The sequence below is a fragment of the Nicotiana tomentosiformis genome, chromosome 3 (assembly GCF_000390325.3).
Source record: "Nicotiana tomentosiformis chromosome 3, ASM39032v3, whole genome shotgun sequence".
NCBI lineage: Eukaryota > Viridiplantae > Streptophyta > Magnoliopsida > Solanales > Solanaceae > Nicotiana > Nicotiana tomentosiformis.
This window is the reverse complement of record NC_090814.1, coordinates 137,838,742-137,853,932: the sequence shown is the minus strand read 5'-3', so window position 1 is coordinate 137,853,932 and position 15,191 is coordinate 137,838,742. Positions and strand designations below refer to the sequence as shown.

At 42.5% G+C, this 15,191-nt stretch overlaps 1 long non-coding RNA gene across 1 annotated transcript; it reads left to right on the top strand.

The window, feature by feature from the left end:
* The first annotated feature begins 696 nt into the window (after positions 1-696).
* LOC108943046 (uncharacterized) lies at positions 697-3,042 on the top strand. The gene is made up of 3 exons (XR_001966949.3): positions 697-820; positions 911-1,413; positions 2,693-3,042. It is a non-coding gene; the product is annotated as an uncharacterized lncRNA (long non-coding RNA).
* Positions 3,043-15,191: the final 12,149 nt, after the last annotated feature.

The following is a 15,191-nucleotide window of genomic DNA, read 5'->3' as shown; positions in this document are numbered from 1 at the left end:
TTTGGAGAAAAGTTTGGGGAATCTAAATTTATGCATTGTAATTGATTTCTTTAGCAATATTTTATATTATTGAGTCGTTTGTGGATAGATACGAGTGGTTTATAGGTGGATTCTAGAGAAAAAGCGGTAATTGAGCATTGAGTGGCCTTTGGAGCGAGGTAAGTGTTGTATCTAACCTTGACTTGAGGGAATTAGGAACCCTCGGACTATTTGCTATGTGAAATTCATGTGAGCGGTGTATATGTGAGGTGACGAGTACTTATGTGCAGGCAATTTATCTGTTTTCCCTGTTTCTCCCATTTTTCTCATATTGTCTCTTTCCCTATCATAATTGTTACATACTCTACTTGTGTTCCCATGCCTAATTGCTACGTATTAGACATTGTTTCCTCCGGTTAATGATATTAGTTCTTCCATAGTTTCATTATCTCCTGTTATTTGCTTAAGCTGGTTTACCGGTTCCAGTTTATGTGAACCTATTTCCTTTTTGGTCAGTTCCAAAAAGAATGACCCTTTCTAAATTTGGAAACAATTTTGCTTAAACTTACAATTCTACCTTTAATGGAAAATTTTTATAACCACACAAATACTCTGAGCCCCTTTTTGAATTGTTTAGGACCATAAATTACAAAGTCTTCATTTTTTCTTAAACTCTATGTCCAGTCAAACATGTTCACATAAATCGAAACGGATGGAGTAGTATTTTCCCACCAGTTGGTAAAGGACTAGGAGCTAAAACATTTGAGTTGTCACCTATGGCAAAACGCCAAGCGCATCGATATGTGTTACTAAATTGTCCACAAGTCATGCCATTCATTAAGTGAATATTTAAGGTAAATCTAAATAAAATATGAATTAAATACAGGAAAACTTATGTGAATTGTTATATTTATATCAACATCTCATGTAGTGAATTTAAAGCTTATGTGCGGAGGCGGTGGAAGGGTCGAAAGCCTACAAACACTGAGATAGAGAAGATAGTTAATAAAGACTTCATTGATTGGTTTCCTCGAAAAGTTGGTTACAAATGTATTAGAATTTTGTAACTTTAAATTTGTGACTAACACATTTTACATTATTGTTTCAGATTGTTAATCCAGACATTTCAAATACTGTGTCTGATGAACTAAAGTTCTTAGCAGATGGTCCAGCACCATATGCTAGAAGGTTTATATCATTTAATATCAATGATTTCAAATTTCGGACAACAACTCGAGAGCATGGGTTGAAAAGGCAAAACAATGGTTTTTTTTTACTTCGTCCACATCTTGTATTGCTGGTGGTACTGATGGAACCTGAGGCAAGCAGATTTGCCATATTATGGTAAATTAGAAGACATTATTGAGCTTAACTACTATCGATTTAGGGTTACACTATTCAAGTGTAAATGGGTTGACACAAGTAGGGATATAGGTTTTTTTTTTTTTTTTTTTTTTTTTGCAAATTATACTACTAGGCGGTCTACGCAGTAGCTAATTTATCAATTGTAAAAGAAAAACCACAAAGGAATAGTACAAGTAAAGGGGGCAAAAGCTACATTAGTGTTGCCTCTAATAGCAAACACATACTGAGCTAGACCTTACATTACAATTTCTATTGAGGCATGAACAAACCTCATCTTTTAGCAAGTATGTAAAAAATAAGAACTCGAAAGTAGTAAATACGCTATGATCATCATAGAGTTTATAACACACTCTATGATGATATTACATATGATAATGCTTAGAAAATGATAAAATAAAATAAGGTATAAATTGAATTCTTGCCCCTCATTCATGATACTTGTGAGTTCTTCAAATTGTAGCTCCTTAAAATCCTCTTCAGCTATCTTCAATAAATCTTCAAAATTCCTCATTTCTTCTTCGATCGATTGGACTTTGTAGATATAGTCGGGGCTGCCCCTTTTCGCTTTGCATCTCTCATTGGGAGTATCCTAAGTGTTATCCTTCATTCACTTTACCATCCCAACTATTCTCCATTGTGTGTCTTATTATTATTTTCACTATGCATAAGAGATAAATCTCTACATCTAGCCGCCTCAGCTCGGCAATAATCAAGCAAATCTTCTTCCTCGCCTTCTTCCCAAATTTTAACACGTAAGTTATTCTCTAGTTGTTAAATAGCACATTTCTGTGCAACCATATCTAATGGTTCATGCCTCTTCACAACTATGGCAACATTAAAGGACTTAGGAGCCTGCTGATTGTTCAGCTTCACTGTTTTAGCATGGTGCACCTGCTGCAATTTCTTCTTCTTCTCTGTTGATGCATTTGATGTTGGAGATATTTTGGTGATTGGTATATTTGGTGAACCAACTGAATGCAATGATTCCTCATGACAATATTCATCTTCAGTACCATTAAAATCACTGAAATCATCATCTTCATCTTCTTCAAATTGGTGAGCAGCCTTGGCAAAATTCGATCTACAATTTCATTCTCTTGTCGACTTATTTTTTCAGTGGTCACCTCCCTAAAGACTTGACTTCTCTCCCTAATTACTTCATTATTATTTCCTGTAGATAGTAGAGGCTGCCCAAAACCACCACTATGCTCACTAAACGACCCAAAACATTGGGAAGGAACGTCTTGTGCCGAGGTATTCAAAGTGACAAATGGTTGTTTGATCATGGGATTCATCGTAGCAACCTGAGATTCTTTTATTATTCTAGTCACCTCCGGATTGGATATAGGGTTTAGAAAGGATGCGTGTGGATTTTCTTCTGTTAATTTTTCACAATTGATTCACATTGGTAATCGTGAAGAGCATGATCTATATATTGAAGCTTCACAAGCTCAAGTGGTATATTATGTGGATGATGAGGTGAATAAAGAATGAAGTATTATTGTTCGCTTGAAATAAGAGACTTATATGAAATGGGAGAAGAAGAGAATAAAGTTCCTAAGAATGAGCATTTCCAGTGCAAGACTTAGATCATTTCTTTGATGATGTGAATGATCTAATTTTGAGTCGCGAGGAAATTGATGAAGTATTAGGTGAATGCGATATTGAAAATGAGATTGGGGAAGATGAACATATTTGAAGAGCTTTCATCTCTTAAAATGAAGCATATTAATATATTTTGCTTACCCAATTTGGTTTAGCTTAGATATATGGCTTTCTTTTACTATCTATACTTTTATTTAGCTACTTTTTTTTATTAATGAAATTTCAGTTGGTTTCTATTTGTTTTTATTCCCATAAGTTTTATTTGAAAACATAAGTTCATAAAACAATTCTACCATTAATATTGATATGGTGGGATCGGGTTGCACGCCGCAACATGAGGAATAAGGGTGGTATATTGAGATGGAATAACGGTGAATTTATATTGTACGGTGGGAACGGGTTGCATGCCGCAACAGGTGTAATAAGGGTGGATTGTTTGGTGGACTAAGGGTGAACTATGATTATTTTATTGTGATATGGTGGGATCGGGTTGCGCGCCGTAATAAACTAAGTGTTTATGTTTCCCTGAGTTGTATTAGCCTTACGGTATTCTCTTTTGCACTTAAAGATCGGTAATTTATGAACATTGTTGATATATCTCTGGGAGTTGTTGTATTTCTTGCAATTTACTGCTTTATTCTATTCTGCATTTCCTATTCTGCTTAATTATATATATACTGCGTACAGGTTGTAGTGTGAGTGACCTGCCTTAGCCTCGTCACTACTTCGTCGATGTTAGGCTCGGCACTTACCAGTACATGGGGTTGGTTGTACTGATACTTCATTCTGCACTTCCTGTGCAGATTTTGGTGCTGGTCTGAGCTAATCGTGAGGTTAGCTGCTGGATTCATCCGACAAGAGACCCAAGGTAGATCTGCCGGCATCCGCAGACCCTGGAGTCCCCTTCTAGCCATTGCATTTTATTGTTTCTTTCCTTTCGAAAATAATTGTATTTCTTTCAGACATTTACGTGTAGAAAAATCTTAGAAGTTCGTGAATTGTGACTCCAGATTTGGGTAGTAGTATATATATATATATATATATATATATATATATATTGAGGCTATTATATATTTTCGCACTTATTTTAAACTCGTTATAACTTATTTGCTGTTATTTACTGAAATGTATAAGAAGTGGCTTAATGATTCTCTAACGTTGGCTTGCCTAGCAAGTGAAATGTTAGGCACTATTACGGTTCCAACGGTGGAAATTCAGAGTCGTGACAAGTTGGTATTAGAGCACTAGGTTGCCTAGGTCTCACAATTTACGAGCGAGCTTAGTAGAGTCTGGGGGATCGGTACAGAGATGTCTGTACTTATCTCCTAGAGGTTATGAAGTTTAGGAACAAATTTCACTTCTATTCTTATCTGTCATGCAATTTTGTTTCCTCAATACTGATTGAACTCTTTTACTCTTATTCTCTCACAGATGGCGATAACACGTATCGCTTCTTCAGTTGAGCAGCAGCCAGAGCCTCCAGTAGCAGCTCCTACGAGGGGCAGAGGTCGAGGCCGAGGCAGGGACATGGCTCAGCCCAGAGCCCGAGAAGCAGCCCGAGCAGCGGAGCCTCAGGTAGAGTTTGACGAGGAGGTTCCATCCCAAACTATTCATGCCGGACCAGCTCAGGTTCCGGAGGGGTTCATTGCCATCCTAGTGCTTCAGGACGCTTTGGTCCGTTTGGTGGTCCTTATGGAGAGTGTGGCCCAGACTGGTGCATTTCCCATGGCACCAGGAGGAGCTCAGACTCCTTGTACTCACACTCCGGAGCAGATGGCTCCCCAGTATTAGATTCCAGCCGCTCATTCAGTCAGAGTAGTTCAGCTGGTTGTTGCGGCACAGACCGGTGATGGGTTAGCTATGTCTTCTGAGACTTTGTGGAGATTGGAAAGGTTTACCAAGCTCTTCCCAATTCACTTTAGTGGTGCTACTTCAGAGGATCCCCAGGAGTATCTTGACAGGTGTCATGAGGTGCTACGAAACATGGGTATAGTGGAGACCAATGGGGTCGATTTTGCTGCATTTCAGATAACCGGTTCCGCTAAGAAATGGTGGAGGGATTATTTGTTGACCAGACCAGCTGGGTTGCCTGCTCTTACTTGGGACCAGTTCTCTCAGCTCTTCCTAGAGAAGTTTCTGCCTATCACATTAAGAGAGGAGCATCGCCGTTAGTTCGAGTGTCTCTAGTAGGGCAGTATGACTGTTACTCAGTATGAGACTCGTTTTGTGGATTTGGCCCGTCATGCTCTTCTTCTGCTTCCCACCGAGAGAGAGATATGGTGAGGAGGTTTATTGACGGACTTGCTCAACCTATCAGATTACAAATGGCTAAGGAGACTGGGAGTGAGATTTCTTTTCAGGCGGCTGCCAATGTCGACAGGCGAGTCGAGATGGTTCTTGCACAGGGAGGTCATGGGTCTGACAAGAGACCTCGTCATTCCGGTGGGTTCAGCGGTGCCTCATCTGGAGGCAGGGGTACTTTTGGTAGGGGCCATCCTCCCAGGCCGTTTCATTCAGCGCTTCAGGCATTCCACAATGCTTTAGGGAGTCGTGGTCCTTATGTGTCTCATTCTGGATAGTCAACCTACAGTGCACCACCAGCTCCTATCAGTGCACCTCCTATTCAGAGTTATTACCGTGGTCATCAGGCCCGTTCGGGTCAGTCTCAGTTTCCACAGCCACAGTACCATGATGGATGTTTCGAGTGTGGTGGTTATGGGCATATCAGGAAGACCTGTTCGAGATTATTGGGCGTCCTGCCAAAGCATCATGGTTCTCGTGCCATGGTTCCAACACCAGTTGCTGCACCGCCTATTTAGCCAGCCAGAGGCAGGGTTCAGGCAGCCAGAGGTAGAGGCCAGACTGTTAGAGGTGGAGGTCAGGACGTTAGATGTGGAGGCCAGCCATCTAGAGGCCATCCCAGGGACGTGGTTCAAAGTGATGGGGCCCCAGCCCCGATGTTATGCTTTTCCAGCCAGGCCTGAGGCTGAGTCATTCGATGCTGTTATTACAGGTACTGTTTCAGTTTGCAGTAGAGATACCTCAGTTCTATTTTATCCGGGATCTACTTACTCCTATGTATCATCCTATTTTGCTTCATATTTGGTTGTGCCTCATGATTCTTTGAGTGCTCCTGTGTATGTGTCCACACTTGTGGGGGATGCTATTGTTGTAGATTGTGTTTATCGTTTGTGTGTGGTCACCATTGGGGGTCTTGAGATTCGTGTAGATCTTCTACTTCTCGATATGGTCAATTTTGATGTCATTTTGGGTATGGATTGGCTGTCACCTTATCATGCTATATTAGATTGTCACGCCAAGATGGTGACCTTAGCCTTGCTGGGGTTGCCTCGATTAGAGTGGAGAGGGACTCCTGGCCATTCTACCAACAGGGTTATCTCTTATATGAAGGCTCGACGTATGGTCGAGAAGGTGTGTCTAGCATATTTGGCTTATGTCCGTGATTCCAGTACGGAGGTTCCTTCCATGGATTCAGTGCCAGTTGTTTGTGAGTTTCCAGAGGTTTTTCCTGCAGATCTGCCGGGGATGCCACCCGACAGGGATATTGATTTCTGTATTGACTTGGCTCCGGGCACCCAGCCCATTTCCATTTTGCCATACCGTATGGCCCCGCCAGAGTTAAAAGAATTGAAGGAACAGTTGCAAGATTTGCTTGATAAGGGCTTCATTAGACCTAGTGTCTCGCCCTGGGGTGCACCTGTGTTATTTGTGAAGAAGAAAGATCGATTGATGAGGATGTGTATAGATTATCGGTAGTTGAACAAAGTCATTATCAAGAACAAGTATCCATTGCCGAGGATTGATGATTTATTTGATCAGCTTCAGGGTGCCAAGGTGTTTTTGAAGATTGATTTGAGATTTGGCTACTATCAGTTGAGGAATGGGGCATCCGATGTCCCTAAGACAGCTTTTGAGACTTAGTACGGGCATTATGAGTTTCTGGTGATGTCCTTTGGGTTGACAAATACCCCAGCAACATTCATGGATTTGATGAACCGAGTGTTCAAGTCTTATTTAGACTCTTTTGTGATCGTGTTTATTGATGATATCTTGATCTACCCCCACAGTCGAGAGGAGCATGAGCAACATCTCAGGATTGTACTTCAGACTATGAGAGCCAGCCAGTTGTATGCTAAATTTTCAAAGTGCGAGTTTTGGTTGGATTCAGTCGCTTTCTTGGGGCACATTGTATCAGCAGAGGGCATTCAGGTAGATCCAAAAAAGATTGAGGTAGTTCAGAACTGGCCTAGACCCACTTCAGCTACGGAGATCAGGGGTTTCTTGGGTTTGGCGGGCTATTACCATCGATTTGTGGGGGGGTTTTCATTTATAGCAGCCCCATTGACCAGGTTGACCCAGAATGGTGCCCCGTTTAGATGGTCAGACAAGTGTGAGGCGAGCTTTCAGAAGCTCAAGACTGCTTTGACTACAACACTGGTGTTGGTGTTGCCCACAGGTTCAGGATCTTATACGGTATATTATGATGTGTCCCGTGTTAGGCTCGGTGCGGTATTGATGCAGGAGGGCAGGGTGATTGCGTATGCATCGCAGAAATTGAAGGTTCATGAGAAGAATTACCCTATCTTTGACTTAGAGTTGGCAGCCATTATTCATGCGCTGAAGATATGGAGGCACTATCTTTACGGCATGTCGTATGAGGTCTTCACGGATTGTCGGAGCCTTCAGTATTTGTTCAAGCAAAAGGATCTCAATTTGAGGCAGAGGAGGTCGTTGGAGCTATTGAAAGACTATGATATCACCATCTTGCATCATCCCGGGAAAGCCAATGTGGTGGCCGACGCATTGAGTAAAAAGGCAGGGAGTATGGGCTGCCTTGTGTTCATTCCAGTCGATGAGAGGCCGCTCATACTTTGGCCAACCAGTTTGTGAGGTTGGATATTTCAGAGCCCAGACGTGTTCTAGCTTGTACAGACGCTCGGTCTTTCTTGTTTGAGCGCATCAGAGATCGACAGTATGACGACCCTCATTTGTTGGTCCTTAGGGACACAGTGTGACACGGTGGTGCCAAATAGGTTACTGTTGGAGATGACGGAGTCTTGAGGATGCAGGGTCGTGTTTGTGTGCCTAATGTGGATGGACTTCGTGAGTTGATTCTTGAGGAGGCCCACAGTTCCCGGTATTCTATTCACCCGGGCTCCGCCAAGATGTATCAGGACTTGCGACATCATTATTAGTGGAGGAGGATGAAGAAGGATATAGTTTCTTATGTAGCTCGGTGCCTGAATTGTCAGCAAGTGAAGTATGAGCATCAGAGACCCGATGGTTTGCTTCAGCAGATAGAGATTCCTGAGTGGAAGTGGGAGCATATCACTATGGACTTCGTTGTTGGACTCCCACGGACTCAGAGGAAGTTCGATGCCGTTTGGGTCATTGTGGGCAGGCTGACTAAGTCAGCGCATTTCATTCCTGTAGCAGTTACCTATTCTTGAAGCGGTTGGTAGAGATTTACATCCGCGAGATTGTTCGTCTTCATGGTGTGCCCGTGTCTATCATTTCTGATCGAGGTATGCAGTTTACCTCGCACTTCTGGAGGGCAGTACATCGTGAGTTGGGCACCCGGGTAGAGTTGAGCACAACTTTCATAATAGATGGATAGATAGTCTGAGCGCATTATTTAGATCTTGGAGGATATGCTCAGCGCATGTGTTATAGACTTCGAAGGATCGTGGGATCAGTTCTTGCCCCTTGCAGAGTTCGCTTACAACAACAGCTACCGGTCGAGCATTCAGATGGCTCCCTATGAGGCATTATACGGTAGGCAGTTCCGGTCGCCAGTTGGGTGGTTCGAGTTGGGGGAGGCTCGGTTGTTGGGTACAGATCTAGTACAAGATGCCTTGGATAAAGTCAAGATTATTCAGGATCGACTTCGCATAGCTCAGTCCAAGCAGAAGAGTTATACCGACCATAGAGTTAGTGATGTTACATTCATGGTCGGGGAGAGAGTGTTGCTCTAGGTATCACCCATGAAGGGTGTCATAAGGTTCGGAAATAAGGGCAAGCTGAGCCCTAGGTATATCGGACCTTTTGAGATTCTCGAGAGAGTGGGAGAGGTGGCTTACCGGCTTGCGTTTCCACCGGGGTTATCAGCAGTTCATCCGGTGTTCCATGTGTCCATGCTCCGGAAGTATCACGGCGATCCGTCCCACGTGTTAGATTTCAGCTCTGTCCAGTTGGACAAGGATTTGATTTACGAGGAGGAGCCGATGGCTATTCTAGCCCTACAGGTTCAACAGCTGAGGTCTAAGAGTTATCCTTCAGTTCGAGTGTAGTGGAGAGGTCAGCCCGTTGAGGCAGCTACTTGGGAGTCCGAGTCAGATATGCAGAGTAGATATCCACATATTTTCACCTTTTCAGGTACTTTTCTATGTCCGTTCGAGGACGAACGGTTATTTTAGAGGTGGAGAATGTGATGACCCGCAAAAGTCATCTTATATTTTAGAACGTAATTTTATGTTTCGAGGTCTCAAAAACCTCATTTTAGCCTTCCTCGATTTGTGTGCGCAGTTCGGGTGTGCTTCCGGAAGGCTTATATGTTAAAAACTAATAAAAATAAGAATGTTTTTCTTAGAAATTCATTTAAGTTGACTTCGGTCAACGTTTTGAGCAAACGGACCCGAATCAGTGTTTTGACGGTCCTGATGGGTCCGTATCCTAATTTGGGACCTAGGCGTATGCTCGGAAACGAATTCGGAGGTCCGTAGCCCGAGTTATTGATTTTTGTTGAAAATTGAAAGTTTGAAAGATTTATGATATTTAAGAATCGACTGATGTTTGGATTTATTGATACCGGGTCCGTATTATAGTTTCGGAGCACGGTACAGGTCCACTATAACATTTATGACTTGTCTGTCGAATTTGGTGAGAAATGGAGTTGATTTGACATGATTCGGACGTTCGGTTGTGAAAATAGAAGTTTTAAAGTCTTCTCGAAAATTTTCTTTGATTTGGCATCCGATTCGTAGTTCTAGGCGTTATTTTAGTGTTTTGATCGCGCGAGCGAGTTCGTATGATATTTTAGGACTTTTGTGCATGTTTGGTTTGGAGCTCCGAGGGCTCGGGTGAGTTTCGGATAGGCTACAGGGTGAATTGGACTTAGAAAAATCTGGTGTTTCGCTGCAGCTGGTGTTCTGGTGCGTTGTGCTTCGCGATCGCAAAGGGGATCTGGGTTGGGGGAGGATTTTTCACTACGCGAACGCGAGACCATGGTTGCGAACACGAAGCATTGGGGGGTTTGCTTTACGCGAACGCAACCCGTCATACGCGAACGCGCAGCTTTAGCTAGGCTAGGCATGGGGCTTAAGGTGACTCTATGCGAACGCGAGCCCTGTCTCGGTGAGGCAAGCTATACCTTCACGAACGCGTGGTGTCTCCCACGATCGCATAAGCCACTAGGGCTCTGCTCTTCGTGAATGCGTCAGTGTTCATGCGAATGCGATGAACACTGACGCCTACTGATAAAACAGTCCCAATTACGGGATTCTTGCCATTCTTTCAAAAATTTCAAAACTAAAAGGCCTAGAGGCGATCCTTCCATAATATGTTCTTCCCAATTCGTTGGTAAGTGATTCTAACCTACTTTCTTTCAATTACCCATTACATTTCATGAGTTTTCAACCTAAAATCTAGGTTTTTCATGGTGGAAATTGGGGGTTTGAGTAGAATAAGGGATTTTTACATAATTGGAATTTAGACCTCGAATTGAGGTCGGATTTCGAAATAAATTATATAGTTGGGCTCGAGGGTGAATGGGTGAATAAATTTTAGTCCGAACCTCGAATTTTGACCAAGCGGGCCCAGGGTCGATTTTTGACTTTTTGGGAGAAAGTTTGGAGAATCTAAATTTATGCATTGTAATTGATTTCTTTTGCAATATTTGATATTCTTTAGGCTGAAGGGTAAAAGGGAGAAGATCACCTGCTCAACTATATGAAAGAACTGAACCTTTAGAAAAAGGAAGGTAGAAGCCACTTGCAGAGAGTGTTGACAAGATGCAGGAGCAAGGCTTAGTTCAAATAGTCCATATATAACCTTTCTTTCTAGGGCGGAGACAAAAAAATAAGGAAGCAAGCAAAGACCAATATTCACCTCAGACGCCTCTTTTCCTCCAGACTCTGATAAATCCCAATCATCAATTAGAGTGCTTTTTCTGTCTTTAGAACTATATCCCTGCAATAGCAACAATAGAGTTCTCTGAAAAATATAATTTACTAAACTACACTCAATTGTTTACAAACTAATAGAAAAGCAAGCAGCTATCACTTGGGCAAGTTTAAATCTAAATAAATCCTGTTTCTGGCACGTCGTGTTTAATCACCAGCATGCAAAAGTGTAATGACCCAACCGGTTATTTTTAACTTTTAGAACCCCTTTCCCTAAAAATAAAACTTCCCGTAGGTGCTTGTAATGATTTATGACTTGTGGGGATGGTTGGTTCGGGATTTGGAAGTGTTTGAGGTGAAACCGGAACACTTGGTTCCTTAAGTTGGCCTTAAAATGCTAAGTTTGACTTCGGTCAACTTTTTGCGAAAACGACCCCGGAATAGAATTTTGATGATTCCAACAGCTCCGTATGGTGATTTTGGACTTAGGAGCATGTTCGAAATTTTATTTGGAAGTCCGTAGTTAAATTAGGCATGAAATGGCTAAAAACAAGAACTTAAGTTTGGAAGTTTCACCGATGAGTTGACTTTTTGATACCGGAGTCGGAATCCAGTTCCGAAAACTTTCATAGCTCCGTTATGTAATTTATGACTTGTGTGTAAAATTTGAGGTCAATCGGAGTTGATTTGATAGGTTCCGACATTGAATGTAGAAGTTGAAAACTCTTAGTTTCATTAAGCTTGAATTGGGGTATGATTCATGGTTTTAGCGTTATTTGATGTGATTTAGAGGTTCGACTAAGTTCGTATAATGTTTTAGGACTTGTTGGTATATTTGGTTGAGGTCCCGAGGGTCTCGGGTGAGTTTCGGATGGTTAACAGATCAAAAATTTGAGTTAAAAAGCTGCTGCAATTTTTCCTCTTCTGTTGGACATTCTGGGCTGTGATCGAGCCCAGGGTTGACGAGGTACAGGCTCGAGCTAGTGTATCGAAGCCAAGATCGAAGGTCCAACTCGAGGGCCATGATCGAAGGTCGAGCTCGAGGGCCATGATCGAGACCCAAGATCGAGGGTCACAATCGAAGGCTCAAGTTCGATGCCATGATTGAGGCTATGATCGAAGGCCCAACCTCGATACCCTCATCGAGGCCATGACTGAGGTCCAGGCTCGAGCCTGTGATCGAAGCCACGATCGAAGGCAAGGCTCGAGGGCATGATCGAAGGTATGGCTCGAGGGCTAGGATCGAGACCCAAGCTCGATGCCCTGATCGAAGGCACATGTTCCATGCCGCGATCGAGGCCCAGTTCAAGGACCAGTTCCGAAGGCTGCTGGGTAGTTTTATAAAAAGAGGGCATTTGTCCCATTTGCCATTTTTGACGAACTTGAGCTTGAGCAGAGACGACTTTTGGCAGATTTTCAAGGGAAAAACATTGGAGTAAGTGATTCTAACTCGCTATTGTGCTCCACTTATGAGTGAGCTTCGTAATTCTATAATCTACTTATGTGTTTACTTCTGTTGGGAGGTTTTATGGAGATAACTACACCTATCATTCCATGATGGACTCTAATAAGATCTGTGAGGCTAAAGGTGCCTTTCTAGTACTTATTTCGGTATATTTTGATGTATTTCTGAATAATTAATTATAAATTGTGAATTATATGCCCTACCGGTGTGGGGTTCATTATATGTTGTGATTTTGTTTAACGAAAGTTATTTAAAAGGAGAAAATGGAAAGTTTCGATTGGCAAGATGTGCATATTACTTGTGATTAAGAACTGAGGCTGAGGTCCTCGTATTTTAAAATAAATTGATATGTTTAAACTGGACTATGAGTTGCGGTGGAAGTTATATAAGGACGCGATCCTTGTGATAAAAAAATTCTTGTGTTTAAATTCTCCCTTGTGAAAATTAAATTTGTACTATAGTACTAATAGGGACTCATGCCTTCTAGGCTTATTTGAGAAATTTTTGTATGAAATTCTCTGTGCATACTTGCCAAATTCGTGCTAATATTGAGTTGTAACCTACGAGGTAGGTGCCCGCCCAGGTGGCGTTAAATGTGACTCGTTAATTCGGGTAAATAATAATGAGGTCTTCATGCCTCGCATCTCGTTATTAGTATTGTGAAGGTTTGAGACGAGATTTTTGATAACATGAAGTTAATTGACGATTCTGTAATTGATTACGAACAACTATTAAGACCAGATTGACCCAGAAAGGTGTCCCATTCAGATGGTCAGATGAGTGTGAATTGAGCTTTCAGAAGCTCAAGACCGCTTTGACTACGGCACCAGTGTCGGTATTACCCACAGGTTCAGGGTCGTATACGGTATATTGTGACGCATCTCACATTGGGCTTGGTGCAGTATTAATGCAAGATGGCAAGGTAATTGCATATGTGACGCGGCAGTTGAAAGTTCATAAAAAGAATTATCTTGTCCATGACTTAGAAATGGCAGCCATTGTTCATGCGCTGAAGATTTGGAGGCATTACCTCTACAGTGTCTCATGTGAGGTATTTACTGATGATCGCAGCCTTCAGTATCTGTTCAAACAAAAAGATCTTAATTTGAGGCAGAGGAAATGGTGGGAGTTGTTGAAATACTATGATATCACCATTTTGTATCACCCCGGAAAGGCCAATGTGGTGGCCGATGCTTTGAGTAGAAAGGCTGTGAGTATGGGCAGTCTTTCGTATATTCCGGTTGGTGAGAAGCCATTAGCTGCAGATGTTCAAACTTTGGCTAATCAGTTCGTGAGGTTAGATGTTTCAAAACCCAGTCGAGTTCTAGCTTGTACAGTCGCTCGGTCTTCTTTATATGAGCGCATCAGAGAGAGGCAGTATGATGATCCTCACTTACTTGTCCTTAAGTACACGGTGCGGCACAGTGATGCCAAACATGTTGTTGTAGGGGAAGATGGAGTTCTGCGAATGCAGGGTCGTATTTATGTGTCTAATGTGGATGGGCTTCATGAATTAATTATTGAAGAGGCACACAGTTTCAGGTATTCTATTCATCCAGGTACCGCAAAAATGTATCAAGATTTACGGCAACATTATTAGTGGAGGAGAATGAAAAAGGATATAGTTGCACATGTAACTCGGTGTCTGAATTGTCAGCAAGTTAAGTACGAGCATCAGAGACCTGGTGGTTTGTTTCAGAAGTTAGAAATTCCTGAGTGGAAGTGGGAGCGTATCATAATGGATTTTGTTGTTGGGCTCCCACGGACTCAGAGAAAATTTGATGCAGTTTGGGTCATTATGGACAGGTTGACCAAGTCAGCCCATTTCATTCCAGTGGCAGTTACCTATTCTTCAGAGAGGCTAGGTGAAATTTACATTCGTGAGATTGTCCGCCTTCACGGTGTGCTCGTGTCTATTATTTCAGATTGAGGTACGCAGTTTACCTCATATTTCTGGAGGGCTGTACAGCGTGAGTTAGGCACGCGGGTGGAGTTGACTACAGAATTTCATCCACAGACTGACGGACAGTCAGAGCGTACTATTCAAATATTGGAAGATATGCTCCGCGCTTGTGTTATAGACTTTGGAGGTTCTTGGGATCATTTCTTGCCACTTGCGGAGTTTGCTTATAATAATAGCTACCAGTCGAGCATTCAGATGGCTCCATATGAGGCATTATACGGAAGGCGATGCCGATCGCCAGTTGGTTAGTTTGAACCGGGAGAGGCTCGGTTGTTGGGTACCGATTTGGTACAGGATGCCTTGGATAAGGTCAAGATTATTCAGGATCGACTTCGCACAGCTCAGTCTAGGCAAAAAAGTCATGCCGACCGTAAAGTTCGTGATTTTGCATTCATGGTTGGAAAAAGAATATTGCTCCGGGTTTCACCTATGAAAGGTGTAATGAGGTTCGGAAAGAAGGGCAAGTTGAGCTCTAGGTATATCGGACCCTTTGAAATTCTTGAAAGGGTGGGTGAAGTAGCCTACAGGCTTGCATTACTACCTACTTTATCAGCGGTTCATCCGGTGTTCCAGGTGTCTATGCTCCGGAAATATCATGGTGATCCGTCCTATGTGTTAGATTTTAACTCAGTCCAATTGGACAAAGATTTGACTTACGGGGAGGAGCCGGTGG